Source organism: Rhineura floridana, chromosome 2, assembly GCF_030035675.1.
Source record: "Rhineura floridana isolate rRhiFlo1 chromosome 2, rRhiFlo1.hap2, whole genome shotgun sequence".
NCBI lineage: Eukaryota > Metazoa > Chordata > Lepidosauria > Squamata > Rhineuridae > Rhineura > Rhineura floridana.
Genome location: NC_084481.1, coordinates 158,436,826 through 158,451,329, shown reverse-complemented (window position 1 = coordinate 158,451,329; position 14,504 = coordinate 158,436,826). Strand labels below are relative to the sequence as shown.

The 14,504-nt window shown below is 39.3% G+C and overlaps 1 protein-coding gene across 6 annotated transcripts in view; it reads right to left on the bottom strand.

Moving 5' to 3' along the window:
- The window catches only part of FUT8 (fucosyltransferase 8), a 169,681-nt gene extending 155,548 nt beyond the window's left edge, over positions 1-14,133 (bottom strand). The window contains exon 1 of one of the 6 annotated variants that reach the window (XM_061611003.1): positions 14,044-14,133. The gene's annotated coding sequence lies outside the window, so the exon portion shown is untranslated. Of the gene's footprint in view, positions 1-11,598; positions 11,677-11,705; positions 11,833-11,928; positions 11,999-14,043 lie in introns of those variants that run through there. The other 5 variants (XM_061611005.1, XM_061611006.1, XM_061611002.1 and 2 more) reach the window with 5 other exon arrangements.
- Positions 14,134-14,504: the final 371 nt, after the last annotated feature.

The window sequence follows — 14,504 nt, the reverse complement described above, 5'->3', positions numbered from 1 at the left end:
AGCTCCTGCCTCTTGGTTTTCAGTACCACACTGCTTCTGTCTCTGGGGATTTCACAAAGCCATCATGGCTAATAGTCATCGATCATCCTCCATGGATCTGTCTAATCCCCTTTTAAAGCCATCTACGTTAGAGGCCACATCTTGTAGCTGCAAATTTCATGAATTAATTATGCATTGTGTGAAAACTGTCAGATTCATGTGATGATCCTAGTATTATGAGAGAGAGTGGGAAAAACCTCTGTATCCACACTTTCCACATCAAGGTGCTCCAGGACCATAATTCTAGTGGTCCTTTTTTGGTACATTTTTCAGCACTACAATATCCTTTTTTGAGATGCAGCAACAAGAACTTTATATCATATTCCAAGTGTGACTGCACCATATATTTGTATGAGGATATTACAACATTGGCAGCTTTATTTACAGTCCATTGCCTAATGATCCTTAGCATTGAATTTGCCCTTCATCACAGCTGGGACACACCAAAATTGCGTTTTCATTGAGTTCTTCACCAAAACACCAAGATTCCTTTCCTGATCAGCACCTTATTACTGTATATTTGTAATTAGGATTTTTTTTTGCCTCATTTTTTTGCACTACACTTGCATACAGTGAACACTTTTGCCATTTTAATTCCCGTTGAGCCAGTCCAGAGATGTCCTTCTGGAGCTCTTCACAGTCTACTTTGGTTTTCACCACACTGAATAATTTAGCGTCATCTGCAAAATCAATCATCTCACTAGTAACCCTTTACTTTAGATCGTGTACAAAAAAAAAATTAAGAGACACTGCTTCTCCAAGACAGATCCTTGGGGAAACACCACTTCTTATTCCCTCCATCCCAAGAACTGTCCATTTGTACCCTGCTTCCCATTCTTTCACCAGCAGCTGATCTATAACAGGGCCCATCCATTTATTCCATGTCTAAAGTTTATTGAGCTTTTTGAAAATCCAAACATTCTCTATTTCACCCCATCCACATGCTTGTTGACACTCTCAAAGAACTCTAAAAGGCTAGAGTTCAGTTCAGTTACAATGAATTCTCTACCATTTCATCCCATCCACGTGCTTATTGACACTCTCAAAGAGCTCCAAAAGGTTAAAGTTCAATTCATTTACAGCGAATTTCAAAATTGAGAAGTCATGGAGGCTGACAAAGTAAGTTCAAGATCAATTTAGCCAGCACATATACCTGTGCGAGCCAGCTTATTTGAACAGATACCTACTTGTTTTAATGTTTTAATTACTTATTAACAGTATATCAGCCAAAGGATAGCAACAAAGCTAATTTTAGACTGGAGATGGCGGATTCGAAACCAATCATGATTACTATTCTACTATCTATCTAAGCCAGAACATCTTCAAGAATATGATATTTCCATTCAGACAAGCACTTAATGATCACATCTGAGCAACATGTTCTATAACATTAGATGAATACATTTAATATTACAGGCAAGTTTGCAGATGACACCTACAGATCAGACCAGAACTTAGTCTAGTCAATCATACTGTTTGCAACAGAGATCATTCAGATGTTTCCAAGAAGCCACAAGCAGGGGACAAAGCAATAGCCTGCCCCCTATAGTTCCCCCCAGCAGCTAGTATTCAGAAACACATAGCTTGGAAGCATCATTTAGCCATGATAGCTAACAATAATAACCTTCAATGAATCTGTGTAAACCCATTTTAAAGCCATCTATGCCAATGGGCATCACCACATCCTGGAGCAACAAATCCCTTAAGGAACATCTTATACTTTGTTTTCCTGTCCTGACAGTCAAGTTGGGAGCTCAAGTACTAGTATTGTATGAAAGCAAGAAAAAATCCAGATTTCTCCACACCACACAATTTTATAAATCTCAACCATGCCCTCCCCTTAGTTGTCTTTTTTCTAAACTTTAAAAAAAATCCATGCATTTTGGCCTTGTCCTGTAAGGAAGATTATATCTGAGCAGCTGGGGTTAAATGTTCAAGGATAGGAAAGTGGAGAAGAACCCACTCCGGATACTCCAACTTGCAGTATTTTCAATCAAGTTGCTGAGAAAGGATGCAGGGGGTATCACAGAATCATCACACAACTGGAAGAGGCCTTCAAGGCCATCGAGTGGAACCTCCTGCTCAATGCAGGAATCTAAGTTAAAGCATACCTGACAGGTAGTAGCTAGGACACCTTCAATGTGACCTTTCATGGATAATCTAGTGCCAAACAGTTGCAATCATTAGTGATGTGGGGCATAAAATTTTCCAGTGTTTTATTTTTCCTGGGAAAATTATCCATCTTATAAGTTCATTAGTAACAATGAACAGACACCAACTGCATATACAATAATAGACAAACCTGGCTTTTTCCGTTTTTAAGCTCTGCTTAAATATGCTGAATTTGATCACTCCGAGTCTAGAGCATCTGAACATTTTCCAATGCAACTGAAAAATTTCCAGAAAACCCACATTACCGCTAATCACTAGGATGATGATGATGATGATGATGGGAATGCGTTTAAAGCATTTATATCTGCTTAATCATTAGCATTTCTGGAAGAAATTAATTCTTTCACAGCAAAGGAAAAGAGCAACTATTTCATGCTCCTAGAACAATTCTAGGCACTAAAGTATCTCTCTGTAGATGGGAATTTGGTTCCTGGCTATCACTGCAGAGGTACAGTGATGGAACCAAGAGCACCCAAGGATGCTGAACTGGAAGGATAAAGCCTTTTGATGTCAACAGTTTCTGTTCTCTTGGGTCCTTTGCTAATTTTGTGTTATTCAATTTAAGGGGATTTTTGCTACATTATTATAAAAGGTTTTTTACTGAAAACAAGTGGCTTTATTTCAACTTTTGTTATTGGTCATTTTATTTTAATGAGGTAGATCACAGCTTTTGATGTTATTTATGCATTGGATTACTGACTACATGAAATAATATGAAGCGACACATAAGGATCTTTTTGCATCTGTAGTTGGGTTTTCCAAAGCAACTTCTCTCTCAAGACATCTTATGTATTTACTTTCTTTTTCATCCCATGCTTATATGCTACAGCGTATTTCAGGCCTTTTACTAAGGTCAGATGAAAATGAAAACTCTCTTAGCACACTCTTTTGAAAAATTAACAAGATACAGCATATCTGAAGCCTTCGATCTTTGTTGGGTAATTGGCTGAGAAATATTTCAAATTCCAGAGACCTAGCATCAACTCAAAGGCCACTGAATACTTTGCTTCTGGCAATCTTGAACTCATTTAGCTATGAGGATAGCTTTTTTAAAAAAAAAAATAGAAATTTGAATTGTTTTTTTTTTTTGCTGTTTTGTAGTTTGCTGCCCTGGCATACTTTGAGAGGAAGAGTGGGACAGAAATTGATAAATAATAATAGTAATACCACCACCCCAGAGTAGTTTCATTCCTTCTCCCTCACCCTTGCCTCTCACTGTATTTTGGCAATCAGCCCACAGATAGTTAGATACAGTAATACCTCAGTTAACAAATCCTCCAGGAAGAAGCTTCTTTTAATTAAGAATTTTTTTTAAGGTGCAACTGACCAGCTTTGCAGTGTATGGATAAACATTCAAACCTGTGCCTTTGGTTTAAGGTGAAACTGACTTGCCTTTGTCTTTGCTTTGCTATCAATACTGATAAGCCTATGCCTTTGCCTTGCTAGATTGAAACTGACACGCATGTGTGTTTGCTTTGCACTAAAGAGACCTCTTGCTTTTTCCCATGGTGGGGAAGAGAAGGATCTAATAGGATTCAGGGCAGGAGAAGGTAAGGGAGTGGGTGAGTGCCAGGTAGGTATCCTTTAAAGCCTCCTGCCATCTATGAGCAGATAGAGGAACCTATCCCCATTCTGGTACCAAAGTTTCTGTTAAAGAAGTAATGTCCAGGAAAGCATCTACTTTGTTAACTGAGGTATTACTGTACTAGAAAACTTCTGAGCATATATGCATTGCCACCACAAAAAGCTCTAACTGTTGTCAAACTTGACCATTCCATTATCTGCAATCTGATCCTAGGAATGTCTACTCAGAAGTAAGCCCCAATAAGACCAATGGAACTTATTCTCAGGGTAGTGTATATGGAATTGTAGCCTTAGGGTTGTATTCAACAAAATAATTGCATATGGGAATGACTTCCCTAAGCATAACATAACTTCTTCTTCTTCTCCCCTCAATCAGCTCTATGGGTTCTCCCAACCCTCCAGAGCAGATTTGTAGGGAGGGTGGAAGGAGAGAAGGGGAAGGGCAAGTTCCCTTGCTCAAGCAGAAGTCATTCCATGCACACAATATTGAATACAACCCTTAGCAACTACACATCAAAGTTAAGTTCTCCACCACAATTCACTTGTGCCAGCTTCACACAAGCAAGTGTTTGACTGCAAAGCTTAGGAAACCACACAAGTTAAATCTACTAATTCACTTACAACTTTCCACAAACATGAAAAGATTTCAGAGAAAATGAGCACACATATAGAAGACATCTTTAAAAATACTATCAGATGGGACAAAACCTATTTCCTCACATCAGAAGCCAACAAGGTTGTTTTTCAGTTCATTTATAGAGCTGTGTTGAACTTGGTTCCCTTCTGATCAGCTGCTAGTCTCCAAGGACATAGAGGAACAGATAACCAGTCACATGGAGACAATGCCACTGCCCTCAGAACATTGATCAGTGTAACCTGATTAAGGAGATAGCAAGTAGCCATGGCAATTTCCACACAACAGAATAGGGAACTCAATCGTAGCAGCAAAATTCTACTCTCTTAAAAAATGTTAACTGATCCTCTCCTCTCAAGAGTAAATATTCCCAAAGGGATAAAGACAGTGTAGTATCCCCTTCTGATGGTAATGGAAGGCAGTTCAGATTATTTATATGGTTGCCCATTAGGTACCGGGCCAAGTTCAAGGTTCTGGTTTTGGTGTACAAAGCCCTATGCAGCTTGGGACAAGGATACCTGAAGAATCGTCTTACCCCTTACATACCCAATCAATCACTGCACTCTGCAGGTGAGGGCCTCCTGCAGATACCATCTTATCAGGAGGTCCATTCCATACAACATAGGAAGCAGACCTTTAGTGTTGTGGCACCTGCCCTTTGGGATTCCTTTCCCTTAAATATTCTATAGGCACCATCTCTATTATTATTTTTTAGGCACCTACTGAAGACCTTCCTCTTTCAACAAGCCTTTAAATTAGAGACTTTATCCTAGTCTGCCTCTATGTTGGAATTACTGTTTTAGATGTTTTTAAAGGTTTTTTTAAAAAGATGTTTTCAAAGATGCTTCATTTTAATATGTTTTAAAGTCTTTCATTTTTAGGATGTTTTTGAGTGTTGTTAGTTTGCCGCCCTGGGCTCCTTCTGGAAGGAAGGGCAGGATATAAATTAAATAAGAAAATAAATAAATAGTAATAAATAAATAATATATGCCAGCTGCTGCTGCTGTGGTTCTTCAGAGGAAGCAGACACATGGTGAACAGAAACAGAAGAGGCTGTATTTTATTTACATTTTAACCAACCACATCCCAAGGGGTCAGGATGCATATTACAACAAAATAAGTTGAAGTAAAACCAACAGACCAGAATAAACACTACCCACTTCATGGTGCAGTCACCAAAATCTGGTGGCAAAGGAAGAGATTAACCCTTCCTTGGAAACGTTAAACTCATCTTCGCTGGCCTATCACAACTGCCTTCCTTTATTATTAGGAATAAACTACCTTGCCAACAAGAAGAAATCTCATTTATAAGGAATTAGAAGTGTTGAACAGGTTGTCCGTTGGTCAGTAGTTTCAGTGATACCAGAGGGATGATTAGCTTTTATGATTAGCCCTAAATAAAGGTTTTCTTTTTGCTCCACCCAACACCATCATGACCATTTATCAATCAACATGCTGTAGGTGTTCTGAAGTGATAAGCCTGCTTCTGACAGGTCTTAAAAATATATCCGTTTTATGTGAATACCAATTACCAGCTTACCATGTGATGCTTGGCTGTGCATTACTACACACAAGGTGTCAATTTTATCTGTCATGCATTCTGATGAGTAGTGGAGTTACCAAAATGGTAAGACTTGCACATATTTGTCATGGGGTTGGATGGCAGAAATTATTAGCAATCTGTGGCTCACACTGTTGTGTAGGAAAGGTATTTATCCCATGCACTACAGAGGTCCATGGCTAGAGCTATCCTTTAGGAATGGCTCATCTTCCATGTTTTCCCCCATTTTTTAGATTTCACTTTTCAACTGTTCTTTATTATCTGCAATTACCTAAATGTTTTCCATTTGCATTCAGTATTTGAAATCTTTAAATTTTTGGTGTACAAGGGACACGGTGGAGGGAAGACGGAGCAACTGTAGTTTCTTTCTCTGAAAAGTTTGTGTACGTGCATGTACGATGAGGAGTTGGGAGTATAAAATAATCTTGCTCTCAGTGTGTACAGTTAATATGCAGTGACTGTTTACATTTTTAATGCAGCCCTGTATTTAAGCACTTGCACAGAGCCGTAGAAGACTAGGAATTGCATTCAAACAAGTGCAACACACCATCCTTCCTCCACATCCAGGGAGAAAAAACAGAGATCTCTATCTCTCTTTTGCTAGCAGACTAGTAAATTTTGTTGGCATATTTACAAGAATGGTTTTGTGCATATCTGTGCCTATGCAGACCAACAATATTTTTAAAGGAATAAAAGCTGAGTCAAAATCCAGTCCTCTCCCCAATACATGCAGAAAATGCATGAGTAATTCCAATTATGCACAATAGGGCTTTGCTTTTATCTCTCCCCCTCCCCAACCACTTCACAGGTATGTAGGCAATGTTATTTATTAAATAATGGTTTTAAGCCACAAGTGTTTTCAAGCTATACTTAAAAAATAATTTCTCAAACAAGACAAGAAAAATAAAACATTTCATATAGTTGGAAACCAATGAAACACCACTTTTATCAGAAGGAGTTCCCTTTTAGCACAGCAAGAACTAACTAAATTATCTACTTCTGTAAACAAAAAAAACAGGAAAGAGTGACATAATGCTAAAGCAACGTATGAAAGGATAGATAGACCATCCTTACTTCACAGCAACAGAATGAGTCAGTAACTAGTGGTTAAGCAACCACCACCATACTACAGAACTAAGTATTTGCATTGCAGCATTTCAGCACACACTGAAGAAATCAACAAACTTCTTAGGGTAAGCTGGTTGCCTATATTCATTTCCTGATTTCCCTAATTAGCTGGAAACCAGTTAGAATGGTATGCGATCTCTGAAACTGAAAATGTGGATGCTTTTTCCTTCTTCCATCCCATCAGTTAATTATTACTACCTCATATCTCTACAACAAAAAGTATCCTATTAACAAATCTAACATGGGGAAAATGTTCATAAATTTAATTCCATGCACTGAGGCTTTGTTTCTTATGGGAAGTGTGTCAGATGGAAAGCAGAAGGGAACAGTGAGTTGAGAAGGACCCATGTGATTAGTCCTGCCCACATGGGTGCTTTTCTTTCTTTTTTTTCTTTCTTTTTTTAGTTTTTAATGGCCTTTATTTATATTCATATGTAATAACAAGTTCCTATTACACTAAATAATAAGATATAATTTAAAAGATATGCTTTACAATATTATAGATAAAAGAAAAATATTATATACATATTATAATAATGAACTAATATATGAAAATAAACCTAACCATGTCCGTCTCTTATCGCATCAATGTAAACAAAGTGTATAGGTATATATTCCCTGTATCTTGTTATTCCAGGACATAATAACTAATGACCATCACTCAAATCTATTTACCTGGTTTTTTTCCTAGAATACAAAACATTCAACAATAATGCTGTATTCCAATTTTTCTCAAACCAATCCAAAATTAGTGGTGCTGCATTCTCCTTCCATGCTTTGGCAGTCATTGACTTTGCATGTTTTTTTTAAACTTGCACACTTTTTAAAAATGTTGACTAATATAACATGTCCCCTCATCTATGACAGCTGCATTTAAGGTTGCTTCAAACGTTGCCTTTAAAACAGGGATGGGGAACCTGCAGCCTCCAAATGTGTTAGACAACCATTCACATCATCTCTGACCATTGACCACACTAGCTGGGGCTGATGGGTGTTAAGTGCCACAGGTTCCCCATCCCTTGTTTGTTCCACACAACATTAAGATAACTAAGTTTTGAAACCTAAGTGACAACAGAACTTGAAATTTGCTCACAGTTATGTGACATTTTGCTAGGTTCAAATTTATCTGTTTTTTAAAATTTATATCCTACTTCCCCCCCCAAAGTCTGCTCAGAGAAAAGTAGACCTGTGTCTGAAGCTCTGTTGAGATGCCTGCCGCAAAAGAAGTTAAGCTAGTGGGCACACAGGCCAAGCATTTTTCAGTGGTTGGTCTCACAATTATCAAATAGGATGCCACATGAAATTAGGAAGGCCCCATCCCTTGATACTTTACCTTGGCTTATCATAACTAATTATGGCTGTGGGGATTGGATCTTGGTGGCTGTACCATGGTGGATTTTTTTAGCATTGGACTGCAGTTGATTTAAATATAGGACTGTGTTATATTGAAATGGCAGACACTTTTAAGTATTTATTATATTTTATTGTTGCACTTTGATACATTATATGAACCAGCTTAGGGAAAAAATTATTCTTGAAAAGCAGTATAATTATTTACTAAGTTAAGTTTTTTTAAAAAAAGCTTACTAATAAAAAGTAATATAAAAGTAATAATCCAACCATTAAAACCCCAAAATATTTCCCTGAATCTGGGTTTTGAATTTTTCTAAGGGACCAAGGAAGTTTTCACTTTTTAAATAGTAATTCAATTACTATTCTCTGCAGGGACACTTGAAAACCACTGAACTGTTGCAGGGCTACTACAGCTGATCAACTTTCAAAAGTAATGATTCCTAACTGTGTTTCTAACTAGTGTCGATTGCATGAAAGGGCTCCATATATACACTGAGTGCAACCATCTGCTTAGGTAAAACCTACACACATAGGCTTCCCAGGAAGGTGCATCCCTGATTGCAGAGAACTCCAACTCATGTGGAAGCCTTCACACACAGGCTTCATCTAGATTCTAATCAGACATCGATGCATGACGGGTGGAGCCAAACAGAGACATGTAACTTCAGTAGCAGCTTCATGGGCCATTTGTGCACATAGAGTCCCTTCACGTTGTTAACACATGGAGTGCTATTATTTCAGATACATACACACAAAAGGAACGTTTTCTCTTCTCTTTTTGAAAAAAGGCATCGAGGAACATAGAACCTTTTAAGATTACACTGCAGGCAGCACCTTCTAAGTGGAAACACATTTTAGAGCCATGTGGAAACGTATTATAAAATCTATCGTTTTAGGGTTCCCTGATTTTTGGCAGAGGTGGCAGGGGGCAGAGGGAAAGAAATTAGAAAAGTGGTTGAAAGTCAATCTAATTCACACAGCAGTAAGTGCCCAGTACTCTATCATCTGCTTTCCTTAATAGCTAGTTGTGTTCCAGCACTTCCTACTATACTTCCCCACACTTCATCTCGGTATGTAGTTCCTTGTGGTGTCATGCAAAGATACAGATTGGTTAGAGAAACACAAGAAGTGCCTGCCTGCAAGTCAATCACAAAAAAGACATCATTAGTGAAGAATCATTCTTTGAAAGTAGAACTGTGCAATACTACCACCTAGCCTAAGGCGTTTTCCACAGAATAGCAAAACAACGGGGCAAGCCACCACACCATAAGAAAAAGCCTTGACAAGACTGCTACAATACACACATTTAACACCACCTATCCCTGTTCTAAGATTTCTGCAAAGAGCAGAATATAACAGCAGAACAGTTCTCTTAGTAACAGGACCTTATCTGAGACACAGATAAGATTATTTCAGAATTTAGTACTGCATTTTCAAAGTCTGTGATTTAAGATTTCCAAGACAAGGCAAGTACTAGGCTGTACCAAACTTTCACAATGTTCAACCTAGAAAATGCCCTATGCAAAGAGCAGAATTATTTCCTGAAAATGAGGTCTCCCTTGATTAAAAATAATACTTTCATCCAAAAAGATTTTAGGACAGCTTTTAGAATAGCATTTCTCATAATGTAACAGGTATGCACATGTAACTTAGACTTAGAAGTCAACCGAGACACATGAGAACCAGAGCTGCCAATAGTGCAACCACCACTGAGCAACAGTCTGCTATCAACTATGCTACTGCATGACAACATCAGAGGTGCTGATGTCACTAAGTGTTGCAACAAAGTCATATAGAGCTGCACAGCAAATGACACAAATTACCAATATAGATATGCCACTATACAAACATAGTCATGATATCACTGTACTGCAATGAAAACCTACAAGAACCACTGAAAATTCCCCATTCTCCAACAAAACAAGAAGCCTGTTTACAAGGAAGCCTGGAATAAAAACAAAAGCAGGGAGTAATTTTGGCTCAGCCCTAGATTTTATCTTCTCAGGGTTCCAGTATGATCTCTTCATATTCTATGCATGCTTACCCAAAAGTAAGTCCCACTGTATTCAACAGTGTTTACTCCAGAGTAAATGCACAAAGGACTGTAGCCTTCGTTTTATTTAAAAGCATTTATAAACCACTTAATATTTCAAAAATGTCTAAATGGTTAAGAAGATTCCTATACTGTAAACCAGTCAGCAAGTACTTTGATTTAAGCAGATTTGTTCCATTGAGTTTAATGACACTAATAACACAGTCTTGTTGGTTTCAAAGGGGCTTACTCCTTAGTAGGCTTATGACTGCACCCATTTCAACTTAACCCCAAAGTAATGTAAATTAGCTAGGTTATGAACCAGGGTGCAAAACAAGTGCAAGAAAAGTATATTTACACTAAGAACAACTTTTACACTGAAATAGACAGTCATAATACAGGACATACAGTTCAAAATAAAGTATTTGATTTATAACATGTCTACAAACATAAGTTCCAGGCCAATATTTCATGTACTGTTTGTGGACAACACTGATATGTGAACTTTAAAAACATATTTAGCTTAATAGCCATTAGAGTACAACATTACAATAAAAATAATTATATTTTCCCTTCAAATATTTTAAGCAATTATAACAGTAATGCGAACACACCATGATGAATCTGGAAGCAGTCCTGTAAGGTTTGAAAGATTCTAGTATAAATTTAAATTTTGTTTTGCTTTAGCACTAGCTCCCCCTCCAGACCAACTTTGCACTGTAATTACTTTTTTCATTATGGAATACAAAGCTACAAAAAAGCCACAGATTGAAACAGTCTTTCACATCTTCAAATGACATGCAGCCAGTCTCTAAAACTGATGACAAAGACTTTTTTTAAAACTGAAGTTATTTGTATGGTCCTTATCTATAAAACAATACTATTTGGAACAGTACTGACACTCATAATTTTGTTCTAACAGTAAACCCACTGCTTTCAGACTGAAGAAATCCCTACCCAGCTTTACTTTACACATACTAACATGCTCATCTGTAGCCTTAAATGCAAACATATCCTATTTAAAATGAAATTGAGAAGTCAAATAACTCTCCACACAGTTTATTACTCCTGAATTGCTGTTATTAAATATCCTACCTGGCTACTGAGCAGAGAATACTAGTCTATCATTCAGCCTTGCTATATTTCCTTCACTTCTCTGAAGCAGCAGTCTAACCAAATAAAAAAACTATAAGAAATCTCACCAAAAAACTAAGCCTCTGCTTTTATAAACTATTAACGGCTCTGACCCTCAGCAGTCCACATTTCTGAAATAAGCACTGTTTTAGCAAAGCTTAAGCACCCAACTCCTTAATAATTCAAAATAATTACACTATACAATGTATGAAACAAGTCTGTGCAGTTAAATATAAAACAATGAGGTCCTCCCAAAATACAACAGAAGGCTGCAATCCTGTACACACTTACCTGGGAATAAATCCCACTGAATTTACTTCTGAGCAGACAGGAATAGGATTGCACTGCAAGATGGCATTCATTCTGCTTTTGTATTACATAAGAATGTACATCTGCAGGATGCAAGCAAGTACCAAATTAGCGCACATCTAAAGGATGCATGACCAGCAAAGCCATTACTCAAAGGTAACCCACATCTATTAATAAAGAACTTATATACTGTACCAAGTTTCTTTCTATAAAGAAGTCCTTTACCAGTAACTAGGCAAGTAATCTGCAAATATCTATTTCATAATAGATTATAATAAAATATTAACTTCCTGACATTTTAATCTTTTAAAACTGAGTAATTTCAGAAAAGAATGGTGAAAAGACTCTAAGGCACATCTTTGATGAATGGCTAAGTGTAGTTCTTTCTACCTTTACACAGTTTTAAGAGATGATGCTGATTGCCTGAATATGTATTAACATTTGTGGAAGTGAGACGATAGGTACTAGCAACAATATTGGCATTAAGGGTTCAAAATTTCCATATAGCTTGAGCTTAGAATGTTGTTGATTTAGCCTGTAGCTTAACAAGGCATGTCAATGTTAATGCCAATATTTGTACTCATGCTAGGATCTGATTCTCAAACACTTACCATCAGTTTTATTGCTATCAATAGCCCCGCTGAAAGGACTACTCCCAAAAGTTAAACTGTCAGTAGTCAAGTTCAGAATGCATGTAAATATTTGCAGACTTAAGGCCAAGAACAAATTACAGAAACTGTACAATACCAAATGCCCTTCTAAAGTAAGTATGTATGTGTCCACAGGCCACCAGGATAAGGGCAGAAAGAAACAAAGTGATCTTGTATGCTGGGGTCCTTATGTATTGTCTGTGCTTTCTCAAGTCTTCTTAATCTTTTCAATAGGGATTGTCCTTGAACATTTGAAAAGTATGTAAGAGCCAGTTTTATTGAAATATTCACTATTCAACCTGTTTTGATTCTCTCTCTCAAGGAAGCACAAGCTTAAAAAAAAAAATCCAAAGAACTAAAATGAAAGGTATTCAAGGCCAAACAGCTTAAAACACAAAAACATATTGTTTTGGTAAGCATGTTGACTAAAGCTGCAATCCAACACACACTTACCTGAGAGAAAGTCCCATTAAACCCAACAGAATTTACTTCTGAGTACACATGTATTGGATTGCTGCCTAGAACAGATACATTAACAACGTTTAAGTCAAGGTAATAACCACTCTCTGGGAACAGTTGATGGCCAAGTGCAAATGCTTGTTAATGAGGCGATGAAACAGCAGAGATCTGGTATCAACTATGATTTACTTAGCACGTCACTCTGAGAGAAAGAAGTGTACACCTTCGCAAGCTACCAGATGCACTTCCTGACTCAGAAGTGAAGTTTAAAAGCCACCACCTCTAAAGCGGAGGCCGGGGTGCGAGGAAAGCAGACCAGTCCCGCAGCTCTTCTTGTCGCACGCTTTCTGAACATCCTAGCCCTCCCGATTTTCCACCCCCGCCTATTCCCCAGATGGCAACCCCACCCACAGCTTCTTGTACATTGGCTGCCGACTGTTCCTGCTGCATTTGTACAGCTTTCCGAGTCTTTCGCGGGGGCTTCCGTGCACGATGCTCGGGGCTTTAGCTTGTGCATATTCTCAGCCCCTCCTTTTCGCATCACTGTCGCTTTTGCTGCTGCCGCCGCCGCGTTCCTTCCTAGCACCCACATAGCAACGTTGCTGCCCCAACCAGCGAGCTCCCTCCTACCTACACCCTTGGCCTGAGGCATTCGCTGTTTTCCCCGGGAACCCAGGCCCGAGCCAGGATGACATCCCTTCCTCCTTCCCTTAGGATTTTGTCCCGGGCGAGGCGGAGAAACCCCAAGAGCCGGGAAGCCTTGGCAGAAGGTCCCCCTGTCCTTCCCCTTGTTCGCTGAGCACAGCTTCCCGCCGCCGCCTCCCTCCTCATCAGTAACCGCGGCTGCTGCTGCGCCAGGCCCATAAGGAAGGATGAGCTGAAGCGAGAGAAGCTCAGCTCCCAGCCGAGCATCCTTCAAGTTCCTGGAGCGACCCTCACAGAGCCTCGCCCCCACCCCGGCCTCGCCCCCACCCCGGCCTCGCCTTACCCGAACGTGTTGCCAGTGTTGCCCACCCGAAGGCTCGGTTTGGGTTCTGGTCACCTCTGCTCTCAACGCCGGCGCTCCTGAAGTGCCGGCTCTGTAGAAGAGGCGGAGGCAAGCGACGAGAGACGGCGATGGAAGCGAGTGAGGGGGGAGTGATGAAAAGACGGAAACAGGAACCCACCGACGTTTAACGGAGCCCCCAACAGACTGGAGGAGCGCGAGACACTGACAAGGCGCGGAAGGGGGGGAACGGCGCGCGCAAACTCGCTCTAGCGCGCGCACCAAAAGCTGAAGGGAGGGGAAGAAGTAATCCGAGCTGAGGAACTAGGAGTAACGAGGGCGCGCTAGCCGGGGAGGGGCGCGAGGCATCAGTTCTCGATGCCTCCAAGGGAAACTAGAGAGCCAAGGGGGTGCGGCGTAGACGCGCGTGCTGGATGCGAGACAGCCAATGACAGAGGACTCAT